The sequence below is a fragment of the Triticum dicoccoides genome, chromosome 5B, assembly GCF_002162155.2.
Source record: "Triticum dicoccoides isolate Atlit2015 ecotype Zavitan chromosome 5B, WEW_v2.0, whole genome shotgun sequence".
Taxonomy (NCBI): domain Eukaryota; kingdom Viridiplantae; phylum Streptophyta; class Magnoliopsida; order Poales; family Poaceae; genus Triticum; species Triticum dicoccoides.
In genome coordinates this window covers 270838670-270850881 of record NC_041389.1, presented here as the reverse complement: position 1 = coordinate 270850881, position 12212 = coordinate 270838670, and positions in this window count along the sequence as shown.

The following is a 12212-nucleotide window of genomic DNA, read 5'->3' as shown; positions in this document are numbered from 1 at the left end:
GGTGCATTACATAAACCAAAAGGCATACGTCTATAAGCAAAAGTACCAAAAGGGCATGTAAAAATAGTCTTTTATTGATCTTTAGCCGACACAGGTATTTGAGAGAAACCAGAATAACCATCTAGAAAGCAATAATGTGTATGTTTGCATAATATTTCTAGCATTTGATCAATAAAAGGTAAGGGGTAATGATCTTTCTTAGTAGCTTTATTTAATTTGCATAAATCAATTACCATCCTATAACCTGTGATAATTCTTTGCGGGATCAATTCATCTTTATTATTAGGGACAACAGTAATACCTCCCTTCTTAGGGACACAATGGACATGACTTACCCACTGACTATCAGCAACGGGATAAATTATACCTGCCTCCAGAAGCTTGAATATTTCTTTTCTTACCACTTCTTTCATTTTAGGATCCAAACGTCGTTGAGGATCACGAACTGGTTTGGCATCCGCTTCCAAATTTATTTTATGTTGACATAGAGTGGGACTAATGCCCTTAAGATCATCAAGAGTATATCCAATAGCGGCACAGTGCTTCTTTAGAGTTTTCCATAATCTTTCTTCTTCATGCTCTGAAAGGTTAGCACTAATAATAACAGGATGTATTTTCTTTTCATCAAGATAAGCATATTTAAGATTATCAGGCAACGGTTTGAGCTCAAACACGGGATCACCCTTGGGTGGAGGAGGATCCCCTAGGATTTCAACAGGCAAATTGTGTTGTAGAATAGGTTCCTGTTTAAAGAATACTTCATCTATTTCCCTTCTTTCATTCATGAACATCTCATTTTCATGGTCTAGCAAATAGTGTTCTAAAGGATCACTAGGAGGTACGGCAATAGAAGTAAGACCAATAATTTCATCCTTACTAGGCAATTCTTCCTCACGATGTTGTTTACTAAATTTAGAGAAATTAAACTCATGAACCATATCATCCAAGCCAATAGTAACAACATTCTTTTCGCAGTCTATCTTAGCATTAACAGTATTCAAGAAGGGTCTACCAAATATAACAGGACAAAAGCTATCTTGTGGAGAACCAAGAACAAGAAAATCAGCGGGATATTTGGTTTTCCCACACAAGACTTCGACATGTCTAACAATTCCCATTGCAGATATAGTATCTCTATTGGCAAGTTTAATTGTAACATCAATATCTTCTAACTCAGCAGGTGCGATATCATGCATAATTTCTTTATATAAGTCAATGGGTATAACACTAGCACTAGAACCCATATCACATAAGCCATGATAACAATGATCTCCTATTTTAACAGAAATAACAGGCACGCCTACCACGGGGCTATGTTTATCTCTATCACAGGGTTTAGCAATTCTAGCAGTTTCACCAGAGAATTCAATGACATGCCCATCAATATTATTGGACAAGAGATCTTTAACAATAGCAATATTAGGTTCTACTTTGACTTGCTCAGGAGGTGTATAAGTTCTAGTATTGCTTTTACGAACAACAGTTGAAGCTTTAGCATGATCCTTTACTCTAGCAGGGAAAGGTGGTTTCTCAACATAAGAGGTGGGAACAATAGAATCATTATAAGTGATGGTCTTTTCTTCAACTTTAATAGGTGCAGCTACTTTTACTTCTATGGGAGGATGATATTTAAACCACTTCTCCTTGGGGAGATCAACATAAGTAGCAAAAGATTCATAGAAAGAAGCTACTATCTCAGAGTCAAGTCCATATTTAGTGCTAAACTTACGGAAAATATCGGTATCCATAAAAGATTTAACACAATCAAACTTAGGTGTCATACCTGACTCCTTACCTTCGTTGAGGTCCCAATCTTTAGAGTTGCGTTTAATTCTATCCAATAAATTCCATCTGAATTCAATAGTCTTCATCATAAAAGAGCCATCACAAGAAGTATCGAGCATGGTTTGATTATTATCAAAAAGCCGAGCATAAAAATTCTGAAGAATTCTCAATTTTGAGAGCTCATGATTGGGGCATGAATATAACATTGATTTAAGCCTCCCCCAAGATTGAGCGATGCTTTCTCCTTTGCAAGGCCAAAAATTATATATATAATTGCGATCACGATGAACAAGATGCATAGGGTAATACTTTTGATGAAATTCCAATTTCATTCTTTTATAGTTCCATGATCTCGTATCATCACATAGCCTATACCATGTCGATGCGTCTCCCTCCAAAGATAAAGGGAAAGCCTTCTTCTTAACAACATCATCGGGTATACCTGCAAGCTTAAATAATCCACAAATATCATCCAAATAGCGTAGATGCTCGTCAGGATGCTTTGTCCCATCTCCTGTAAAAGTATTAGCCATCAGTTTTTCCATAATACCCGAAGGAAATTCAAAAGGAGTTTCATTTTCAATAGGTTCAGTAGGTTGAGGAGCAACTCTTTGCTCTACTGGACGGGGTGAAGATACCCCGAACAAGCCCCTCAGAGATTCACTTTCAATAGTAACAAGTGAGAAAAAATTTCAGCACACTATATAAATTTTTCCTTACCAAATTCCACTTACCAAAGGCGCTACACTCCCCGGCAACGGCGCCAGAAAAGAGTCTTGATGACCCACAAGTATAGGGGATCTATCGTAGTCCTTTCGATAAGTAAGAGTGTCGAACCCAACGAGGAGCAGAAGGAAATGATAAGCGGTTTTCAGCAAGGTATTCTCTGCAAGTACTGAAATAAGTGGTAACAGATAGTTTTGTGATAAGATAAATGGTAACGAGCAACAAGTAACAAAAGTAAATAAAGTGCAGCAAGGTGGCCCAATCCTTTTTGTAGCAAAGGACAAGCCTGGACAAACTCTTATAATAGGAAAAGCGCTCCCGAGGACACATGGGAATATCGTCAAGCTAGTTTTCATCACGCTCATATGATTTGCGTTCGATACTTTGATAATTTGATATGTGGGTGGACCGGTGCTTGGGTGCTGTTCTTACTTGAACAAGCATCCCACTTATGATTAACCTCTATTGCAAGCATCCGCAACTACAACAAAAGTATTAAGGTAAACCTAACCATAGCATGAAACATATGGATCCAAATCAGCCCCTTACGAAGCAACGCATAAACTAGGGTTTAAGCTTCTGTCACTCTAGCAACCCATCATCTACTTATTACTTCCCAATGCCTTCCTCTAGGCCCAAATAATGGTGAAGTGTTATGTAGTCGATGTTCACATAACACCACTAGAGGTTAGACAACATACATCTTATCAAAATATCGAACGAATACCAAATTCACATGACTACTAATAGCAAGACTTCTCCCTTGTCCTCAAGAACAAGCGTAACTACTCACAAAGCATATTCATGTTCATAATCAGAGGGGTAATAATGTGCATAAAGGATCTGAACATATGATCTTCCACCAAATAAACCAACTAGCATCAACTACAAGGAGTAATCAACACTACTAGCAACCTACTAGCACCAATCCCGGACTTGGAGACAAGAATTGGATACAAGAGATGAACTAGGGTTTGGAGATGAGATGGTGCTGGTGAAGATGTTGATGGAGATTGCCCTCTCCTGATGGGAGGAGCATTGGTGATGATGATGACGATGATTTCCCCCTCCCGGAGGGAAGTGTCCCCGGCAGAACAGCTCTGCCGGAGCCCTAGATTGGTTCCGCCAAGGTTTCGCCTCGTCGCGGCGGAGTCTCGTCCCGAAAGGTTGCTTTCTATTCTTTTTCTCATCGAAAGACTTCATATAGGAGAAGATGGACGTCGGAGAGCCACCAGGGGGCCCACGAGGTAGGGGGGCGCGCCCAGGGGGGAGGGCGCCCCCCCACTTTCGTGAGCAGGGTGTGGGCCCCCTGGCCTTCATCTTTGGCGACAATTTTTCTTTATTTATTTTAAGACATTCCGTGGAGTTTCAGGACTTTTGGAGTTGCGCAGAATAGTCCTTCAATATTTGCTCCTTTTCCAGCCAGAATTCCAGCTGCCGGCATTCCCCCTCCTCATGGTAAACCTTGTAAAATAAGAGAGAATAGCCATAAGTATTGTGACATATCGTGAAATAACAGCCCATACTGCGATAAATATCGATATAAAAGCATGATGCAAAATGGACGTATCATACCGCCTGAAGTTGGAGCTCCTGGACGCCGAGGTTGAGGGTAGGACCACCACCCTTAGGACGAAGTTGGACGCGGCGGAGCAGCGCAAGAGGGCCGTCAAGGAAGCTTAGGCCTCCGCTCAAGCCAACTTGGCCTCTACTCGCGCCGACCTATCCTCACTTTAGCAGTAGGTTGAGGGCGCCACATCTCTCGCGGAGAAGAACCCGAATGAAGCGTGCCGCCATCGGATAATGCAGCACGTGCGTTCCTCGATGCTCCAAGACCTTAGGGTCAGGGCCAACCAGACCCTGGACACCATCTGCGAGGAGAGCGTCTCTCACCCGCGTGAGGATGACGACGTCGGCCACCTCCCTTTCTTCACCCAAATCGTGACCCGTCTGGAGTAAATGCCCCGAGATTGATGCGCTAGGTGGCTTCCAATTATTGGCAATCGTTGCCATGTCATTTTCTTGTGTGTTGCATTTTGCCATGTCATCATCTACATTTCATATGCATGTTTTTTCAAAACTTGCATCCGTTCGGGTCCTCCCAGTTCTCTCTGTTGTCCGTTCCAAGCCCTTTCACTCTCGCACGCGCCCGCGACACCTCCAAAATATTATTTTATAAGTGGCATAAAAATGTTATCAGAATGGGGTAAAAGTTGGCGTGCGGTCTTATTATAGTGTAGGTAGACCGCCTGCCAAGTTTCGTCGCATTCGGAGTCTGTTTGATAGCCCAACCGCTAAACATACAACCGCAATGTAGCCGGTGTATTCGTCGGACGTTTTCAGTATCCGGAAACTGCCGCCGGGCCTCTCTCCTTCCCTCTCATCTCAGCCCAACCATCTACACAACCCACCAACCCCTCACCTAAGCCCCCTCCAATCCGGACCATCCGATGGCGATCGAACGGCTCCAAAACGGACTAAAACTCCCAAACCTAGCCCCTCCTACCTATGAATGGACACCCCTAGTCCATTTTCGGACTAAACCCTAGCCCCCTAACCCTCCTTCCACCTCCAGCCGGCGCATCTTCCTCCATTTCTGTGCCCGACCAGCCCAGATCGGCCACTTGTCGCGCCCCCGCTTGTCAGTGCCACCGCAGCCGCCGCCCTCGTCCAACTGCCGTGTGCCATGTGGCCTCCCCGTCCCTCCCCGCAACCGTGGCCCGCCAGGCCCGTAGCAGGCCCGCCCAGGCCCGAAGCGTCGTGCTGCCGCCCGCACGAGCCCGTCGCGCCATCCTCCTCGCGCCCAATCTGGATCGAGGGGAGGAGCCCCTCGATCCCGAGCTCCTCTGCGCCTCTACCTACCTCGCCGGGCCGCAGGCCTCGCGACCTCGTCGTCGGCGACCTCACGACAAGGCAAGCCCCGCCGTCATGCTATCTCTCCTTCCTGTCTCTCCCTCTCCTTCCCGTCTCTCCCTCTTGCTAACTCCCTTCCCCTCTCCCCTCGCGACCAGGAAGCTTCCATGGCGCCGCCGGAGTTGCCCCGCCCGATCTGGCCCCCATTTCACGCGCGACCAACGGATCCGAGGTGCCCGTTCCCGGATCCGCCCGTTCCCTGACCTTGTCTTCGCCTTCCCACATCAATTCCGGCTCGCTGGAGCCCTGCACAATGGCCACGCCTGCCTGAACACGCCCGTGCATGTGAGCACACGCACAGCCATCGCACGTTGACCGTGTGTGTCCTGCATGTGGGACGCGCCCCTCCACAAGGCCCATCTCCCTGCCCAGCCGCCAGCCTGGTCGGCCTCTCCAAGGCCCAGCCGGCCACTCTGCTCCCTAGGCCAAAGCCCACGAGGTGATGCCCCTAGTCCAATTTGCCTCTACGATTTTGTTGTCCTCATTTTTCCATGTCATGTTGGCATTTTGTGTTGATGATATCCGTGTGCATACTCGTCGGATGATGATGAATTTTATATGTCAAAATGTTCATCTCTTGATGCTATACATGATGGTTGCATTTGCATTCATGTTACTGTTCATCTTGATGCCTTAATCATCGTTACAAAACTGCTAAGTGATATAAACTGCTAAAATATGATGTTTGTTAACATCATGTATGCATCTTGTGAGTGGTGTAACTTTGTCCCTGTTGATCCTATGATGATGATCTTGATATGCACATGTTCTGCTCTTCATGCTCTACATGTTGGTGTGCTTTGCATTCATGTTAGGGTGCATCTTGATATCTTAATCTCTGTTGCAAAAGTGATTGCTGTGTTAACTACTGAAAACTGTTATAACTTGCCCTTTTGTCACTTTTATATCTTTTTGTGTGATTTTCTTTTGAGCATCATGTCTACATGTTTTAGGAGCATAATTATGCCATCTTTGCTGTGGTGCAATCCATGTATTTTGATATGCCCTGTAGTGAGTGCATCAAGCTTGTGAAGTGGGCTACTTGCTGTTAATGTTCTATCAATGCTAAATCTGTCATATCATGATGCCATGTTTGCTTGATGCTACCAATTAATCCATGCATAATATGGAGATGATTAGTTGACATGTTTTGATGTCCATGTTATGCTCTATCATGCCATGCCTATTGATGCCTTATATATGTCCTGTAGTATATGTTTTCAGTGTGATGAACATGCCTATATAATGTTTCAGTTTTTTGCTAGCTTCGTGATGCCATGTTGTGAGTTTGCTATTAATTGAACCATGCCTCTTTTGGAGATTCTCCAATTACATGTTTTGAAGTATATTATTAGTGCTTTGCCCAGATGCCAAGTTTGTTAATTTTGGATATCATATGCCTCTGTTCCACGCTTGCAAACATGCTATCATAATATTGTTGTTTTACACTTGCTGAAACTGTTTCAACATTCAATCTTGTCATGTTAGTTCCCACTAATCCATGAGCCATATGTATATGTTGCTTTGATGGTATTTGCTCTTTGTTATGTGTACTTTGATGCCATGCCCTTGTTTGCTATGTATAGTTGTTGTAGCATCTTTGTTTCATGTCTCTAACATGCCATCATATTAACTCTGCTCATGTATATGTCCCTGTGTTATAAAGTTGCATTTTGCATTGATCATATTGGTTTAATCTTGATGCCTATGAACCTGAACCTTAATGATATTTGAATTATGTTATCTGTAGATGAAGTGCATGTCAAGTTTGTGCTCATATGGGTCCTGTAGCATGTTATTTTGATGTTTGCAAAGTGCCTAGTTGTTGTTTTGGGTAGATTTTTGTTATATCTTGTTTGGAGTGTATGTATTGCACCGTTGCTCCGTTTTGAGTATGCTCTATATGAAACTTGCTTAGAATTGCATGTAGTTTCATCATGTCACATTGAATCCTTGTTTTGAGTGTGTTTGCTTGTTGTTTGAATGCATTTTTGCATCAATGCCATGTTTAACTTGTTTTGTTTTTATCTTCTAGGCCGTAGCTCCAAATTAAATGAACTTTATATGTAACTTGACTAGATTTTCGCATAGATCATATTGGTGCATCTTAACTTGTTGTTTAACTACTTGAACATAATGTGTATTCAGTTCTGGACTAATTTCGAAATTTGCACATGAGGTCTTACCGGAATTGTTATATGTTGTTTTCGGCCTCATTTAAACTTGCTTCGATGTGTTGTTTTTGTATGCATCATCCCTTGCCATGAGTAGCATCATATAGCCTTATCATGCATCATACCTGGTTGAGCATCATGCCATGTTTATGTGTTGTGTGTTTACCATGTTGTCTGATTCTTTCCGGTTGTGCTACTTCTCGATAGTTCCTGTTTCGTTGCGATCGTGAGGATTCGTTCGTCTACGCTTGGTTCATCTTCGCCCGTTCGTCTTCTTCATGGACTCGTTCTTCTTCCTACACTACAAAAAGAAGACACATCCGTGATATTTTGGGCTGATCGAAAAAAAATTCTGTCATACTTATGACACTTCTATGACGATAATTGTGACAAAACCCGATATCATCATATATGTGGTGGGCTCCTACTTCTATGACAAAAAATCATGATAGAAAATGGGCTTTTAGTCCTGGGTGGGCTGGAGATGCAGCTACATGACATTCTTTGGGCCGTCCATGACGGAAAAAACCGTGGTAGAAGCAAGGGCGAGGAAAATTTCGGGAGTTCCCGGTTACGGTGGGTGGTCGGGGGCCGGGCAATGCGCGTTTCTCTCGTACACATATGCGCGTGTGTGCGAGGCGTTGGCTCTAACTGAATTCGAGCGAGGCATTGGGCTCTAACTAAACCCGAGCGATTGCACTGCAGGCTACGCGTTACTGAACCCGAGCGCTCGATCGATGGCTGTTAACTGAACTCGAACGAGCATTCATTCGCTACTGCTGCTAACTAAAGCCGATCGATGCTGCCTCTGGATGAACAGTGAGCATTGCCGGGGGGGTGGATGAACAGTGAGCGGTGGGGTGGATGAACATGACCCCGTGGCGTTGCCTCTGGATGTACAGGACCCCGATCGATCGAGCCGGTTGGGGCTGGATGAACAGGACCCCGTGGAGGGCTGGATGAACATGACGACCCCGTGGAGGGCTGGATGAACAGTAGACGGTGGAGTAGCGCGCGGTGGAGGCTGGATGAATAGGAGCCCGTGGAGGCTGGAGGAGGTCGACGGTGAAGATGAACAATATCTCGTGGAGTCCCATTTTGCGGTACGCCACACCCCTCCCGATGAACAGGACCCCTGTTTCGACCGTAGCGCTCCAACACAAGTCCGTTTCATCCGTTTTGTGGTACGCCACACCACTCCCGATCAACAGGACCCGCGTTTCGACCATAGGAGGTTCGTTTCCTCCGTTTTGCGATACGCCAGACCCCTCCCGATGAATAGGATCTCGTTTCGAACGTGGCCGGTCGAACACAAGGACGTTTCCTCCGTCTGCGGTACGCCAGGCCTGGTTTCCATCGCCTGTTCCGTCCAAGCCGGTTGGCTTCCACGCGTTCCATTGCCTCCCGATGAACAGGATGCATTTCGTTGCCTCCCCATGAACACGACGCATTCCATTGCCTCCCCATGAACACGACGACGACGCAGTTTCTCCGTTTCGACCCAGCCATGTACACGAGCCCTGGCCATACATATGCGCGAGTAGGCGTTCGATACCCTGCCCGTATGTACACATACGTGGCCGTATTTTCTTTCTTGCACACTGGCCGCTGTATGTACGTGTACATGCTACGTGCGCGCCTCAACTATGACACATGCACGCCTCTACATCCACCAGTATGTACGTACACGTTCACGACCAGAATGACAACGCTACGTACACTTCGACCAGGTGGGTCCCGACTGTCAGGCAATTCCTTGCGTGCGAAGATGTAGCTGCTGGGTCCTAGCAGTCAGGGGGGCGAATCGTTTTTTTGCCTGAACGCACTTTCTTGCATACGAAGATGTAGCTGGTGGGTCCCAGCAGTCAGGGGGGAAACATTTTTTTCACAAAATACGGTGGCCCATCCGGTGGGTCCCTCCTGTCAGGTGGAGGAATCATTATTTTGCGTGTAATAAGGAGGCACTTCCTTGCTGCGGCCGTGGACCCAGCTGTCAGCCTCTCCACGTACAGTCCATGTCCGATGGAAGCCATTCCTTCACCACGTTGACCACGCTGCGCCGAGAGCACTAGGGCGATGGATGACGGTGAGGCCTAGGAAGGGGACGACACGGAGCTGGGGAAGACGCGGCAGTGGATGCCCACGCTAGAGGAGTATGAGGGTTCACTGGTTTGGCTGTGGTGTGAGGCTGTCGTCACCGCAGAATAACATGGGGTGTGGGTGAGTAGAGGAATGGCCTGGCCAGCGGTGGGAGTAGTAGGGGGTGGTGAGTCCTCCGCGGCATCATAGCCGGCCACGGGAGGCAGGATCATGCGGCACGACCGGCGCTGCTTTGGGCGGCTGGAGCAAGAAGACCAGAGGTTGAAGAAGCACTACGGCCGTTGGATGGACATTGCACGGTCACTCGAGCTAGAATCGTTCATATTGACTAAGTTGACAAAGCCCTCCATCCCCGTCAACTTAGTAGGCCCACAAGTCAGCCTCCCACCAAGGTGGGTCCTAGCTAGTAGGGGGAGTATTCATTTCTTTGTGCGTAATAAGGAGGCACTTCTGGTGGGTCCGAGCTGACAGTGGGGGGAACGTTTTTTTCGTGAAATATGGTGGCCCATCCAGTGGGTCCCAACAGTCAGGGGGGAAATGATTTTTTCATGAAATACGGTGGCCCGTCCGGTGGGTCCCTGCTGTCAGGTGGAGGAATAATTATTTTGCGCGTAATAAGGAGGCACTTCCTTGCGGCTGCCGTGGACCCAGCTGTCAGCCTCTCCACGTACATTACTCTTTCGATGGAAGTCCGTCGTTGACCACATTGACCATGCCGCGCCGAGAGCACCATGGCGGTGGACGACGGCGAGGCCTAGGAAGGGGACTACACGGAGCCGGGGAAGACGCGGCAGTGGATGCCCATGCGGAGAGGAGTACGAGGGTTCACTGATTCGGATGCGGTGTGAGGTTGCCGTCGCCGCAGAATAACAGGGGGAGTGGGTGAGTGGAGGGATGGCCTGGCCAACAGTGGGAGTAGTATGGGGGCGATGAGGCCTCCGCGGCAGCACAGCCGGCCACGAGAGGCAGGAGCATGCGGCACGACCGGCGCTGCTTTGGGCGGCTGGAGCAAGAAGACCAGAGGTTGAAGAAGCACTATGGCCGTTGGATGGACATCGTTGACCATGCCGCGTCGAGAGCACCAGGGCGGTGGACGACGGTGAGGCCTGCGAAGGAAACGACATGGAGCCGGGGAAGACACGGCAGTGGCTGCCCACACGGTGGAGAGTACAAGGGTTGACTGGTTCGGCTGCCATCGCCGAAAAATAACAGGAGGTGTGGGTGAGTAGAGGGATAGACATGCCAGGAATGCGAGTATGATGGGGCCGTGAGGCCTGCCCCGCAGCACAGCCGGCCACGGGAGGCGGGAGCAGGCGGTTCCGACGGCGCTGGTTTGGGCGGCTGGGGTAGGAAGATCAGAGACTGAAGAAGCACGATTGTTGTTAGATGGACATCTAACGGTCTAACGCTGGTAGAGTCGATTGTTGACTAAGTTTCTTTTTTGAGAAACCTTGTGTACGCATGAACTTAGTAGGCCCACAAGTCAGCCTCCAAATCTGTGGTAGACAACATAAAGCCCATTTGCTATTTTTTATAATTTGCAGCCCATTTGCTAATTCTTAAGTAATTTATTACAACCCATTTTCTGCCCAGGACCACGGTCAAGAAGTTCAACCTTATTTTGCATATTTCGGTGGAGTCCGAACTGTTGTAATCCCGAAATGATAAACATTTTTTAAGAACTTATTGATTTGCCAAAAAAATCGTTTTGTTTTTGTAAGCAAATAAGACGTGGGACAATTGAGTTGGTTTAAGGGAAAACCAGTGGTAAAAAAAATCAGCGTTGGGTGGGAAAAACAACAAAAATAAGGATGTAAATATGAAAAGGGAATTTTATGTGTTTTCAATATAATGATACGTGTATATGAACTGGTAAAACTATAGGTAGAGATTAGAAAATGGATGTAGGACATGCGTTTCAAGAGGAAAATAGAACTGGGCTGTGTGTTTGATTCAGTAAAAAAACTGTCTGCGGATGTTGTAAGACAAAATATAACTAACGCTAGCGGGCCAGAGGCTAGTAGATACCTGCTGGATCTTTGTGCCCCGTTGTCGTCATGGGCTAGGCCTGTTAAAAACAAAACCAACCCTAGGCAGTCTACAACCCAGTTGAAACTTGCTCGACCTGAAAAAACAATATACGTGCTCAATAAATGAGAGAATTCTGCAAGTACAGACTGATAATTGGGATGCAGCGGGGATATTGTTTTTTCATCGTGATAATAAGTGCATGCACTTGTTTCAAAAAAATTGGAGAACTGGGAATTCGAACGGCAGGTGCTTATGCTACCCATCAAATAAAAATCAGGTGCCTGAAAATTCGTTTCAAAACAAATGATTCAGCTTTATATCCACGTCAACCCTCGCATGGTGGTTGGAAGCAAATGCAAGTTCATACCAAAAGATCGTTAACAACAATACCAACTTGCGGACAACAAGGTAGTACAACTACCAATACCAAACTAACTTATAATCTTTTTACTCCTGGCCCTAGTGTTCGTCTGGTAGAAAATC